Genomic DNA, 11,691 nt, shown 5'->3' with positions numbered 1-11,691 from the left:
AAGAGTAAGGAGAGGCCTTCAGTGTTGTAGCCCTGTCCACACTGGGGTGTTACCTCTTCCTACTTCCAGTAGTACAGGGTAGTGATGGACACCATGCCCCAGACACTGTCCCCTCCCAGTGCCCTGGAAAAGCCCCTGGGCCACTTGGGGACCCCTTCACTATAAGTCCGTCCTGTCTCCCCTCCCCATGCTTTGGATCTCGGTCCTAGCCAGGAGTCCTGATGCCCCTGAACCCATGGCCGTGCTGTCTTCAACCACTTTCTTCTTCCCCCCCCTTGTTACCCACCATTTTCACAGGGTGTCTCCACCTCTGACCCGTAGGTGGGCAGAGCGGGGTGTGTGTGTGTGTGTGTGTGTGTGTGTGTGTGCGCTCAAACACATATGCCTCTAGCTTCCTGGGGATGCCCGAGGTCATGTCCCCACATAGGTGGGGATGGGTAGCTTTCCCCATGGATCTGAGGAGCTCTCATCCTCCAAGCAAACAACTTGGGAGGGTCAAGGATTGCCTAGGACTGGAGGGAATCCCTGCTCCTTGGACTCTGTACCCGTCTTTTGTCCTGGGCCAGTCACTGCCTCTCTTGACCACAGGTTCCCAACTGTCCCTGAGGGATGGATATGGTAATTCTTGAACCTGGCCGTTCCTCCAGGGGTAGGTGGAGGCAGAGGAAAGTTGCACCAGGCACAAAGACCTCCCTTCAGAGTGGGCCAGGTGTGCACAAGAGACCTGCACACAGCCCCTGTACTTTGACCTAGCCTTGTGGTGGTGTATGTATGCGACCATGGCGCTGTCCCTGACTGGTCACCCATTTTCCCTCAACTCTGCCAGGTGCTTTGTGGCCCCAAAGTTTGCTGAGCACCGGAACCGTGCCTATCCTAGGAAGCAAGGCTCAGGGTATATGGCCAGGCAGGTTGGACATCTAAGGATGCAAAGGTCATCGAGTTCCCCCACCCAGATGGCCTGGAATTCACTTTCCCTCCCATGGTCCCACTTAATGTGGGGTTGAGCCAGAGGACTTGGAGACATCAGTGGAGGCCAAGTCAGGGCAGGGAAACCAGTGGGTCCCTTCATCTTCTCTCTCCGTCTGTTTGGAATTCCTTGTTGTTCCCTGGGACAGAGGTCCAGACTGTCCTTCGATTTAGCCCTGGCTTGAATCAGTGGGTGGGAAGGAGGACAACGAAGGTTAGGGTTTGGGTTAGGGGTTTGGGTTAGGGTGATTGTTACAGTTAGGGTTAGGGTCAGGGTCATGGTCAGGGTCAGGGTTAGGGTTAGAGTTAGGGTAAAGGTCAGGGTTAGGGTCAGAATCAAGGTCAGGTTCAGGGCCAGGTTTAGGGTTAGGGTCAGAGTTATGATTAGGGTCAGGGCCTGGGTCAGGTTTAAGGTCAGTGTAAGGGCCAGGGTTAGTGTTAGGGTCAGGGTTAGGGTTAGGGTCACGGCCAGGGTCAGTGTTAAGGTCAGGCCAGGGTTCGCTTAGTGTCAGGATCAGGGTTCGGTTTAGGTTCAAGGTTAAGGTCAGGGTCAGGGTTAGGCAAGGTTCAGGGTTAAGGATATGGTCAGGGTGAGGGATAGGGTCAAGGATAGGGTTAAAGTTAGTGTTTAGTGTTATGGTTAGGTTAGAGTTAATTTGAGGGTTAGGTTTAAACAGGGTTTGGGTCAGGGTCAGGGTTAAGGTTAGGGGTTAGTGTTAGGATCACGGTCAGCGTTAGGTTTTGTGTCATGGCCCGTGTAAGGTCAGGGTCAGGGTTAGGGTCAGTGTTAGAATCAGGTTTAGGTTTAGGGTCAGGCTCATGTTCAGTGTGAGAGTTAGGGTTAGTGTCAGAGTAATGGTCAGGGTCTGGGTTAGGATTAGGGTCACGTTCAGTGTTAGGGTCATGGTAAGTGTTAGGGTCAGGGTTATGGTCAGCTTTACGTTTAGGTTCTGGGTTAGGATTAGGGTCAGGATCAGGGTTAGTTTTAGGGTTAGAGTTCTGGTAAGGCTCACGGTCTGGGGCAGAGTTAGGTTTACGGTCAAATTCAGGGTCAGTGTTAGGTTCAGAGTTAGGGTCAGGGCCAGGGTTCCGTTTAGGGTCAGGGTCAGTGTTCTGTTTAGAGTCAAGGTTAGGGTCAGGGTCCGGTTTAGACAAAGTTCAGGGTAGGCTTAGGGTATGGTCAGGGTCAGGGATAGGGTCAGTGTTAAGGTTAAAGTTTGGGGTAAGGGTTAGGGTTAGAGTTAGGTTGATGGTTAGGGTTAGACGCGTTAGGGTCAGGGTTAGGGTTAGGGTTAGGGATTAGTGTTTGGATTAGGGTCAGCATTAGTTCGCAGGTCAGGGCCCGTATTAGCGTCAGGATTACGTTTAGGGTTAGGGTTAGGGTCAGGATCACCGTCAGGTTCAGGGTTAATGTTATAGTCAGGGTCGGGGTCACTGTTAGGGACAGGGATAGGTTTAGGGTCAGTGTGAGTCTCAGGGTCAGGGTGAAGGTCAGGGCCATGGTCAGGTTTAGGGTCAGGGTCAGGATATATTTAGGGTCAAGTTTCGGTTCAGTGTCAGGGTTAGGTTCAGAAGAAGTTTTGGGTTGGGGTTAGGGTTAGAGTTAGAAGTAGGGTTATAATTAGTGTTAGGTTTAGAGTTAGACACTGTTAGGGTCAGGGTTAGGGTTTGGGTTAGGGTAGGGGTTGTGTTAGGGTTAGGGTCAGCGTTATATTTAGGTTCAGAGTCCGTATTAGGGTCAGGGGTATGGTTACCTTTAGGGTTAGGGTTAGGGTCATGCTCACAGTCAGGGTCAAGTTTAAGGTTAGGTTCAGGGTTTGGGTCAGAGTCAAGGTCAGGGTCAAGGCGAGGGCTAGGGTTAGGGTCAGGTTTAGGATTAGGGTCAGGGCCAAGATCAGGGTTAAGATCAGGGTCAGGGCCATGGTTAAGGTTAGGGTTAGGGTTAGGATTAGGGTCAGGGCCTGGGTCAGGGTTAAGGTCAGGTCCAGGGTTCAGTTTAGGGTCAGGATCAGGGTTAAGTTTAGGTTCAAAGTTAAGGTCAGGGTCAGGGTTAGGCAAAGTTCAGGGTTAAGGATAGGGTCAGGGTGAGGGATTGGGTCAAGGATAGAGTTAAAGTTAGGGGTTAGGGTTAGGGTTAAAGTTAGGTTGAGGGTTAGGTTTAGACAGGATTTGGGTCAGGGTCAGGGTTAGATTTACGGGTTAGTTTTAGGGTTAGGATCAGCGATAGGTTCATGTCATGGCCCGTGTTAGGGTCAGGGTCAGTGTCAGTTTAGGGTCCGGTTTAGGTTAGGGTCAAGCTCACAGTCAGCGTGAGGGTTACGGTTAGTCTCAGAGTAATGGTCAGGGTCTTGGTTAGGATTAGGGACAGGTTCAGTGTTAGGTTCAAGGTCAGGGTTAGGGTTAGGGTCAGGGTTAGTGTAAAGTTAGTTTTACGTTTAGTTTCTGGGTTAAGATTAGGGTCAGGATCAGGGTAAGCTTTAGGGTTAGGGTTCTGGTAAGGCTCACGGTCTGGATCAGAGTTAGGTTTAAGATCAGAGTCAAGGTCAGTGTTAGAGTCAGGGTTAGGTTCAGGGCCAGGGTTCGGTTTAGGGTCAGGGTCAGGGTTCTGTTTAGAGTCAAGGTTAGGGTCAAGGTCAGGTTTAGGCAAAGTTCAGGGTTAGGGTTATGGGCAGGGTCAGGGATAGGGTCAGGGTAAGAGTTAAACTTTGGGTTTAGGGTTAGGGTTAGAGTTACGTTGAGGTTTAGGTTAAACCGGTTAGGGTCAGAGTCATGGTTAGCGTTATGGGTTAGTGTTAGGGTTATGTTCAGCGCTAGGTTTCAGGTCAGGACCCATGTTAGGGTCAGGGTCAGGGTCAGAATTACGTTTAGGGTTAGGGTTAGGGTCAGGCTCACAGTCAGGTTCAGGGTTAGGTTACGGTCAGGGTCAGTGTCACTGTTAGTGACAGGGTTAAATTTAAGGTCAGGTCAGGGTCAGTGTCAGGTTCAGAGTGAAGTTCAGGGCCAGGGTCAGGTTTAGGTTCACGGTCAGGCTTTATTTTAGGGTCAAGTTTTGGTTCAGTGTCAGGGTTAGGTTCAGGGAAAGTTTTGGGTTTGGGCTTAGGATTAGGGTTAGAAGTAGGGTTATGGTTAGGCTTAGGGTCAGGGTTAGACAGCAATAGGGTCAGGGTTAGGGTTTGGGTTAGAGTAGGGATTTGTGTTAGGGTTAGGGTCAGCATTAGGTTTAGGTTTAGGGTCCGTGTTAGGGTCAGGGTTAGGGTCACCTTTAGGGTTATGGTTAGGGTCAGGCTCACAGTCAGGGTCAGGGTTAGGGTTAGGGACAGGGTTAGGTCAGGGTCAGGGTTAGGATTAGGGTTAAGGTCAGAGTCACAGTTAGGGATGTAGCCTGGGTTAGGGTGAAATCCGTGTTAGGTGTAGGTTCTGCTTCTGGATCAGGGTCAGCATCAGGCTAAGCTTTAGGGTTAGTGTTCTGGTCAGGATCTCGGTCAGAGTCAGGGTCAGGGTCAGAGTCAGGGCTAGGGGTAGGCCTTGGTCAGGCTCACAGTCAGCGTCAGGGTAGGGTCAGGGGTTAGTGTGAGAGTTAGCCCCGCACATGGGTCACTGACCCGTCCCTGCAGGGTCTCAGGATGAACCCTGGTCAGAAGGGTGCAGCCCTCACACCAGATCCCACTTAGCCCGCCTTAACCTGGGGTGTGAGCATGACCCGCCCACCAGGCATCTGACAGCTCAACAGACTGCTCCTGCTCAGGGCGTCTCTACCGCCGATGAGCTCTCTTTACACACACACATACACACACACACTCACACACGGGGAGGAGACCTAGGGCGACATCGGTTTATCAGAAAGTGTGGGACTCTCTGACTCTGAGCCCTTGGTGTCAGCTTTTGATTCTTTTTGCCAAAAGGCCAGAGGTGTCGGGGAAGCCTGTCATGACCTACACAGTGAGGGGACGTGTCGGGCAGGCGAGCTCTACTCTGCCTGCATCCTCTCGCCTCATTAGAAAACACAAGAACATGTCGCATCCTTCAGGATGTGGCCAGACATGAGCTGGGCATGGGGTGTTTTCTCTGGAATGTGGTTGCCTGGATACGTGGGTTCCAATTCCTTTGGGCTCTGTCATCAGGGAAGTGTGGTCACCACTGCCTGGGGGCACCTTACCAGACTTCCTGCTCCCATCAGAGCTCCCTGAGTGCGCCCCTCCCCCAGCTACTCAAGGCTCACCCTCCACCACATGCTCTGTCCATACAGTGACGCCCACACAGCCTCCCCCCAGGCCCTGGGAGGCCTGGATGAAGCTGTTGTCCCCACTGGGAGGGCACAGAGCTGGGTTCAGACCAGGCTCCTGCTCCTGCCCAGGACTGTGAGCTCGCACACGCCCTGTGGATCTCAGGGCCTCCCCAGTCTTCCCGTCTGCACATTGAGGTTGTTCTGGTTTCTACTTCTAGGGAAGCCATCAGAGGTAGGACCTCTGCATAAGTTCCATTCCTGCTCTCTCAGGAGGCTGGTGCACACACTTGGCAAGGCACGGGTTAGCCTGGGGATAGGTGGGGGAATGGAACACCGCCCAGAGAGGGGCCTGGATCTGCTCTGCGATCCAGGCAGTGCCACCCTCCTCCTGCCTGTGACCCATCCCCTGTGGCCAGGTTTCAGTGCATGGCTTCTGACCTTGGTGACACAGACTTCCCGGGGCTTCCATTAGGCTGAGGGCCATGGGCCTCGTCTGCACCCATGTGCTGGTCAGCCCCCAGAATGGTCCCCGGGCATTCCTGAAACCGTCCTCCCATGGTGGATGGCCCGTGCGACTGAGAAGGGGACAAAATGTTTGGATGTCATTTCCAAGCTGATGGAGGAAAGTCTGGAACTTCTGCTCGTTCCCTCTCTCCTGTGTTCAGTGTCTGTCTCTGTCTTTGTCTTTGTCTCTGTGTCTGCATCTGCGTCTGTCTCTGTTTTTGTGTGTCTCACAGGAGCAGGATATGTGGGCTCCAGGGCTGATGGGAGAAACCTCCGAAGTCTACCTCATCCCTGTTTCTCTCTCCTGGGTTGGTACTTGGTTCCTTGCTACATAAAAACTTCTCACCCTGAGCAGAGCACTGACCCTGGAACCTTTCCCAATGGGGACCCTGAGGCTGCAACAAGGAGGTTCCTGACCTTGGTCAACAGGCCAATGACCACGTACTCTGCCACATTCTGCAAGCCACAATGTCAGTCCCCCGAGCCTCCAGGATGTCTTCTGCTCAGAAGGACCTCGAGGGAGTAGAAAGCATTCTCCCAAGACTGGAAGCACAGTGGGTCAGGGATAGAGATTCAAGGCCAACATGTTCTTCTACAAGGCTGTGGAAGAATAGGGATACCCTGTCTCTATGGCCCCATTGATAGAAGAGTAAGGAGAGGCCTTCGGTGTTGTAGCCCTATCCACACTGGGGGGTTACCTCTTCCTACTTCCAGTAGTCCAGGGTGGTAACGGAAACCAGGCCCCAGACACTGTCCCCACCCATTGCCCTGGCAAAGCGTCTGGGCCTGTTGGGTATCCCTTGACCATCAACCCATCCTGTCTCCCCTCCCCTTGCTTTGAATCTCAGTCCTGGCCAGGAATCCTGATGCCCCTGAACCCATGGACGAGCTGTCTTCAACCTCTTTCTTCTTTCCCCCTTGTTACCCACCATTTTCCCAGGGTGTCCCCACCTCTGAACCCTAGCTGGGCAGAGCAGTGTGTGTGTGTGTGTGTGTGTGTGTGTGTGAATGCGTGTGCTCAAACACATATGCCCCTAGCTGCCTGGGGATTCCCGAGGTCCTGTCCCCTCATGGGATGGGATGGGTAGCTCTCCCCAAGGATCTGAGGAGCTCTCACCCTCCAAGAAAACCTCGTGGGAGGGTCAGGGTTTGCCGGGGACTGAGGGAAGCTTTGCTTCTTGGACTCTGTACTCATTTTTTGTCCTGGGCCAGTCGCTGCCGCTCTTGACCACAGGTTCCCAACTGTCCCTGAGGGATGGGCATGGAAATGCTTGAACCTGGCCGTTCCTCCAGGGGTCGGTGGAGAAGAAAGAAAGGTACACCAGGCACAAAGACCTTCATTCCGAGAGGGCCAGGACTGCACAGGAGACCTGCACACAGCACCTGTACTATGAGTCAGCCTTGTGGTGGATGTGTATGTGACCATGGTGCTATCCCTGACTAGTCCCCCATGTTCCCTCACCACTGCCAGGTGCTCTGTGGCCCCAAAGTCTGCTGATCCCCGGAACCGTGCCTATCCTCAGAAGCAAGGCTCAGGGTGCATGGTCAGGTGGGTTGGACATCTGGGGATGCAAAGGTTATTGCATACCCCCACTCAGCTGGCCTGGAATTCACAATCCCTCCCAGAATCCCTCTCAAGGTGGGGTTGAGACAGATGACTTGGAGGCATCAGTGGTGGCCAAGTCAGGGCAGGGATATCAGTGGGTCCTTTCAACTTCTCTCTCCCTTTGGTTGGTCTTCCTGGTTGTTCCCTGGGACAGAGGTCCAGCCTGTCCTTGTATTTAGCCCTGGCTTGAATCAGTGGGTGGGAAGGAGGACAGGGAATGTTAGGGTTTGGGTTAAGGGTTTGGGTTAGGGTGCGGGTTATTGTTTGGGTTAGGGTTAAGGTCAGGGTCAAGGTCAGGGTCAGGGTTAGGTTTAGAGTTAGGGTAAGTGTCGGGGTTAAGGTCAGTGTCAAGGTCAGTGTTATGGCCAGGGTTAGGGTTAGGGTTAGGGTCAGGGTTAGGATTAGGGTCAGGCTTAGGGTTCGGTTTAGGTTAAAGGTTAAGGTCAGGGTCAAAGTTAGGCAAAGTTCAGGGTTAGGGATAGGGTCAGGGAGAAGGATAGGGTCAAAGATAGGGCTAAATTTAGGGGTTAGGGTTAGGGTTAGAGTTAGGTTGAGGGTTAGGTTTAGACAGGGTTTGTGTCAGGTCAGGGTCAGGGTTAGGTTTAGGGGTTAGTTTTAGGGTTAGTGTCAGCCTTAGGCTTCGGTCATGGCCCATGTTAGGGTCATGGTCAGGGTCAGTTTTAGGGTCAGGCTTTCGTTTAGGGTCAGGCTCACTCTCAGTGTGAGGGTTAGGGTTAGTATCAGAGTAAGGGTCAGGGCCAGGGTTAGGATTAGGTTCAGGTTCAGTGTTAGGGTTAAGGCCAGGGTCAGGCTTAGGGTCTTGGTTAGGGTAAGGTCAGCTTTACGTTTAGGTTCTGGGTTAGGATTAGGGTCAGGTTCTGTCTTAGCTTTAGGGTTAGGTTTCTGGTAAGGCTCACGGTCTGGGTCAGAGTTAGCTTTACGGTCAGAGTCAGGGTCAGTGTTAGGGTCAGGGTTAGGGTCAGGGCCAGGGTTAGGTTTAGGTACAGTGTAAGTGTCCTGTTTACAGTCAAGCTTAGGGTTATGGTCAGGTTTAGGCAATGTTCAGGGTTAGGGTATGGTCAGTGTCAGGGTTAGGGTCAGGGTTAGGGTTAAAGTATGGGTTTAGGGTTAGGGTTACGGTTAGAGTAAAGTTGAGGGCTAAGGATAGACCAGGTTAGGGTCAGTGTCAGTTTTAGGGTTAGGGTTTGTGTTAGGGATAAGCTCAGCATTAGGTTTCAGGTCAGGGTCCGTATTAGGGTCAGGGTCAGGTTTACGTTTAGGGTTAGGGTTAGGGTCAGGCTCACAGTCAGGGTCAGAGTTAGTGTTAGGGTCCGTGTCTGGGTCAGGGTGATGGTCAGGGCCAGTGTCAGGTTTAGGGTCAGGATCAGGCTTTGTTTTATTGTCCAGGTTCGGGTCAGGGAGAGCGTTAGGTTTTTGTCAGTGCTAGGGGAAGTGTTAGGTTTAGGGTCAGGGTCAGGGTCTGGGTCACGGTGAAGTTCAGGGCCAGGGTCAGGTTTAGGGTGAGGGTCAGGCTTTGGTTTAGGGTCAATGTTCAGTTCAGGGGCAGGTTTAGTTTCAGGGGAAGGTTTAGGTTTAGGTTTAGGGTTAAGGTTAGAAGTAGTGTTATGGTTAGTGTTAGGGTTAGACAACATTAGGGTCAGGGTTTGGGTTTGGGTTAAGGTAGGGGTTAGTGTTACGGTAAGGATCAGCATTAAGTTTAGGTTCAGGGTCCGTATTAGGATCAGGTTTAGGGTTACTTTACATTTAGGGTTAGAGTCAGCCTCACAGTCAGGTTCAGGGTTATGTTTGGGGTCAGGGTTAGGTCATGGTCAGAGTTAGGATTAGGGTCAGGGTCAGGGTAACTGTTAGGGTGTGTCAGATTTAGGGTAAGGACAGGGTTAGGTTTAAGTTCAGGGTTCGGATCAGGGTCAGCATCATGCCTAGGTTTATGATTAGTGTTCAGATTAGGATTACAGTCAGGGTCAGGGTCAGGGTCACGGCTAGGGGTAGGCTTTTGTTCAGGCTCATAGTTAGTGTCAGGGTCAGGGTTAGGGGTTAGTGTTAGGGTTAGCCTCGCACCTGGGTCACTGACGCATCCCTGCAGGGTCTCGGGTAAACCCTGGGCAGAAGGGTGCAGCCCTCACACCCGATCCCACCTAGCCAGCCTTAACCTGGGGTATGAATATGACCTGCCCACCAGGCATCTGACACCTCAACAGCCTGCTCCTTCTCGGGGCATCTCCACCCCTGATGAGCACTCTTTACACACACACACCACACACACACACACACACACACACGGGGAGGGAACCTAGGGCTACACGGGTCGATCAGAATGTGTGGGACTTTCTGACTCTGAGCCCCCCGGTGTCACCTTTTGATTCTTTTTGCCAAAGGGCCAGAGGCGTCTGGGAACCCTGACATGACCTGCCCAGTGAGGGGACGTGTCTGGTGGGTGAGCTCTCCTCTGCCTGCATCCTCTGGCCTTCAGCAGACAGCAAAAGAACATGTCGCTTCCTTCAGGATGTAGCCAGAAATGAGCTGGGCAGGGGAGTTTTCTCTGGAATGTGGGTGCCTGGAAACGTGGGTTCCAATTCCGTTGGGCTCTGTCATCAGGGAAGAGAGGTCACCACTGCCTGGGTGCTCCTTACCAGACTTCCTGCTCCCACCAGAGCTCCCTGAGTGCGCCCCTCCCCCAGTTGCTCAATGCTCACCCTCCACCCCATGTCCTGTCCATCCAGTGACCACCACACAGTCTCCCACCAGCCCCTAGGAGGCCTGGGTGCTGCTGTTGTCCCTGCTGGAAGGACACAGAGCTGGGTTCAGACCGAGCTCCTGCTCCTGCCCAGGACTGTGAGCCCGCACACACCCTGTGGCTCTCAGAGCCTTCCCAGTCTCGCCGTCTGCACATTGGGGGTGTTCTGGCTTCTGCTTCTAGGGATGCCATCAGGGTAGGACCTCTCCATAAGTTTCATCCCCACTCTCACAGGAGGCTGGTGCTCACACTTAGCAAGGCACGGGTAAGCCTGGGGTTGGGTTGGGGAATGAAACACAGCCCAGACAGGCCTTGATCTGCTCTGGGATGCAGGGAAAGTCACCCTCCTCCTACCTGTGTTTGATCCCCCGTGGCAAGGTTGCAGTGCATGGCTTCTGACCTTGGTGATACAGACTTCCCGGGGCTTCCATTAGGTTGAGCGCCATGGGCCTTGTCTGCACCCATGTGCTGGCCAGCCCCCACAGTGATCCCCAGGCACTCCGGAATCCATCCTCCCAGGGTAGATGGCCCGTGCGAATGAAAAGGGGACAAAATAATTGCCGTGTTATTTCCAAGCTGATTGAGGAAAGTCTGGGACTTCTGCTAGTTCCCTCTCTCCTGTGTTCAGTGTCTGTCTCTGTCTTTGTCTTTGTCTCTGTGTCTGCATCTGCGTCTGTCTCTGTTTTTGTGTGTCTCACAGGAGCAGGATCTGTGGACTCCAGGGCTGATGAGAGAAACCTCTGAAGTCTCCCTTGTCCCTGTTTCTCTCTCCTGTGCTGATGCTTGGTTCCTTGCTACATAAAAATTTCTCACCCTGAGCAGAGCACTGACTCTGGAACCTCTTCCCAATGGGAACCCTGAGGCTGCAACAAGGAGGGTCATGAACATGGTTCCCATGCCAGGGTTCTAGTGCTCTGCCACATTCTGCAAGCCTACAATGTCAGGCCCCTGAGCCTACAGGTTGTCTTCTGCTCAGAAGGACCTCGAGGTAGTAGAAAGCATATTCCCCAAACTGGGAGCACAGTGGGACAGGGATAGAGATTCAAGGCCAACAGGCTGTTCTACAAGCCTGTGTGATACTAGGGACACCCTGTCTCTATGGCCCCATTGATAGAAGTGTAAAAAAAGGCCTTTGGTGTTGTAGCCCTGTCCACACTAGGGGGTTACCTCTTCCTACTTCCAATAGTCCATGGTGGTGATGAACAACAGGCTCCAGAAACTGTCCCGACCCAATGCCCTGGCAAAGCCCCTGAGCCAATTGGGGACACCTTGACCATCATCCCGTCCTGTCTCCCCTCCCCATGCTTTGGATCTCGGTCCTGTCCAGTAGTCCTGATGCCCCTGACCCCAGGGTCGATCTGTCTCCAAACTCTTTCTTCTTTCCCCCTTGTTACCCACCATTTTCCCAGGGTGTCTCCACATCTGAGCCCTAGCAGGGCGGAGCAGGGTATGTGTGTGAGAGAGAGTGTGTGTGCATGCATGCACTCAAACACATATGCCTCTAGCTGCCTGGGGATGCCCGAGGTCATGACCCCACATGGGATAGGGTGGGTAGCTCTCCCCAAGGATCTGAGGAGCTCTCACCCTCCAAGAAATCCTCATGGGAGGGTCAGGGACTGCCTAGGACTGGAGGGA

The sequence above is a fragment of the Neovison vison genome, chromosome 5 (genome assembly GCF_020171115.1).
Source record: "Neovison vison isolate M4711 chromosome 5, ASM_NN_V1, whole genome shotgun sequence".
NCBI lineage: Eukaryota > Metazoa > Chordata > Mammalia > Carnivora > Mustelidae > Neogale > Neogale vison.
Note: the sequence above shows the minus strand (reverse complement) of the source record.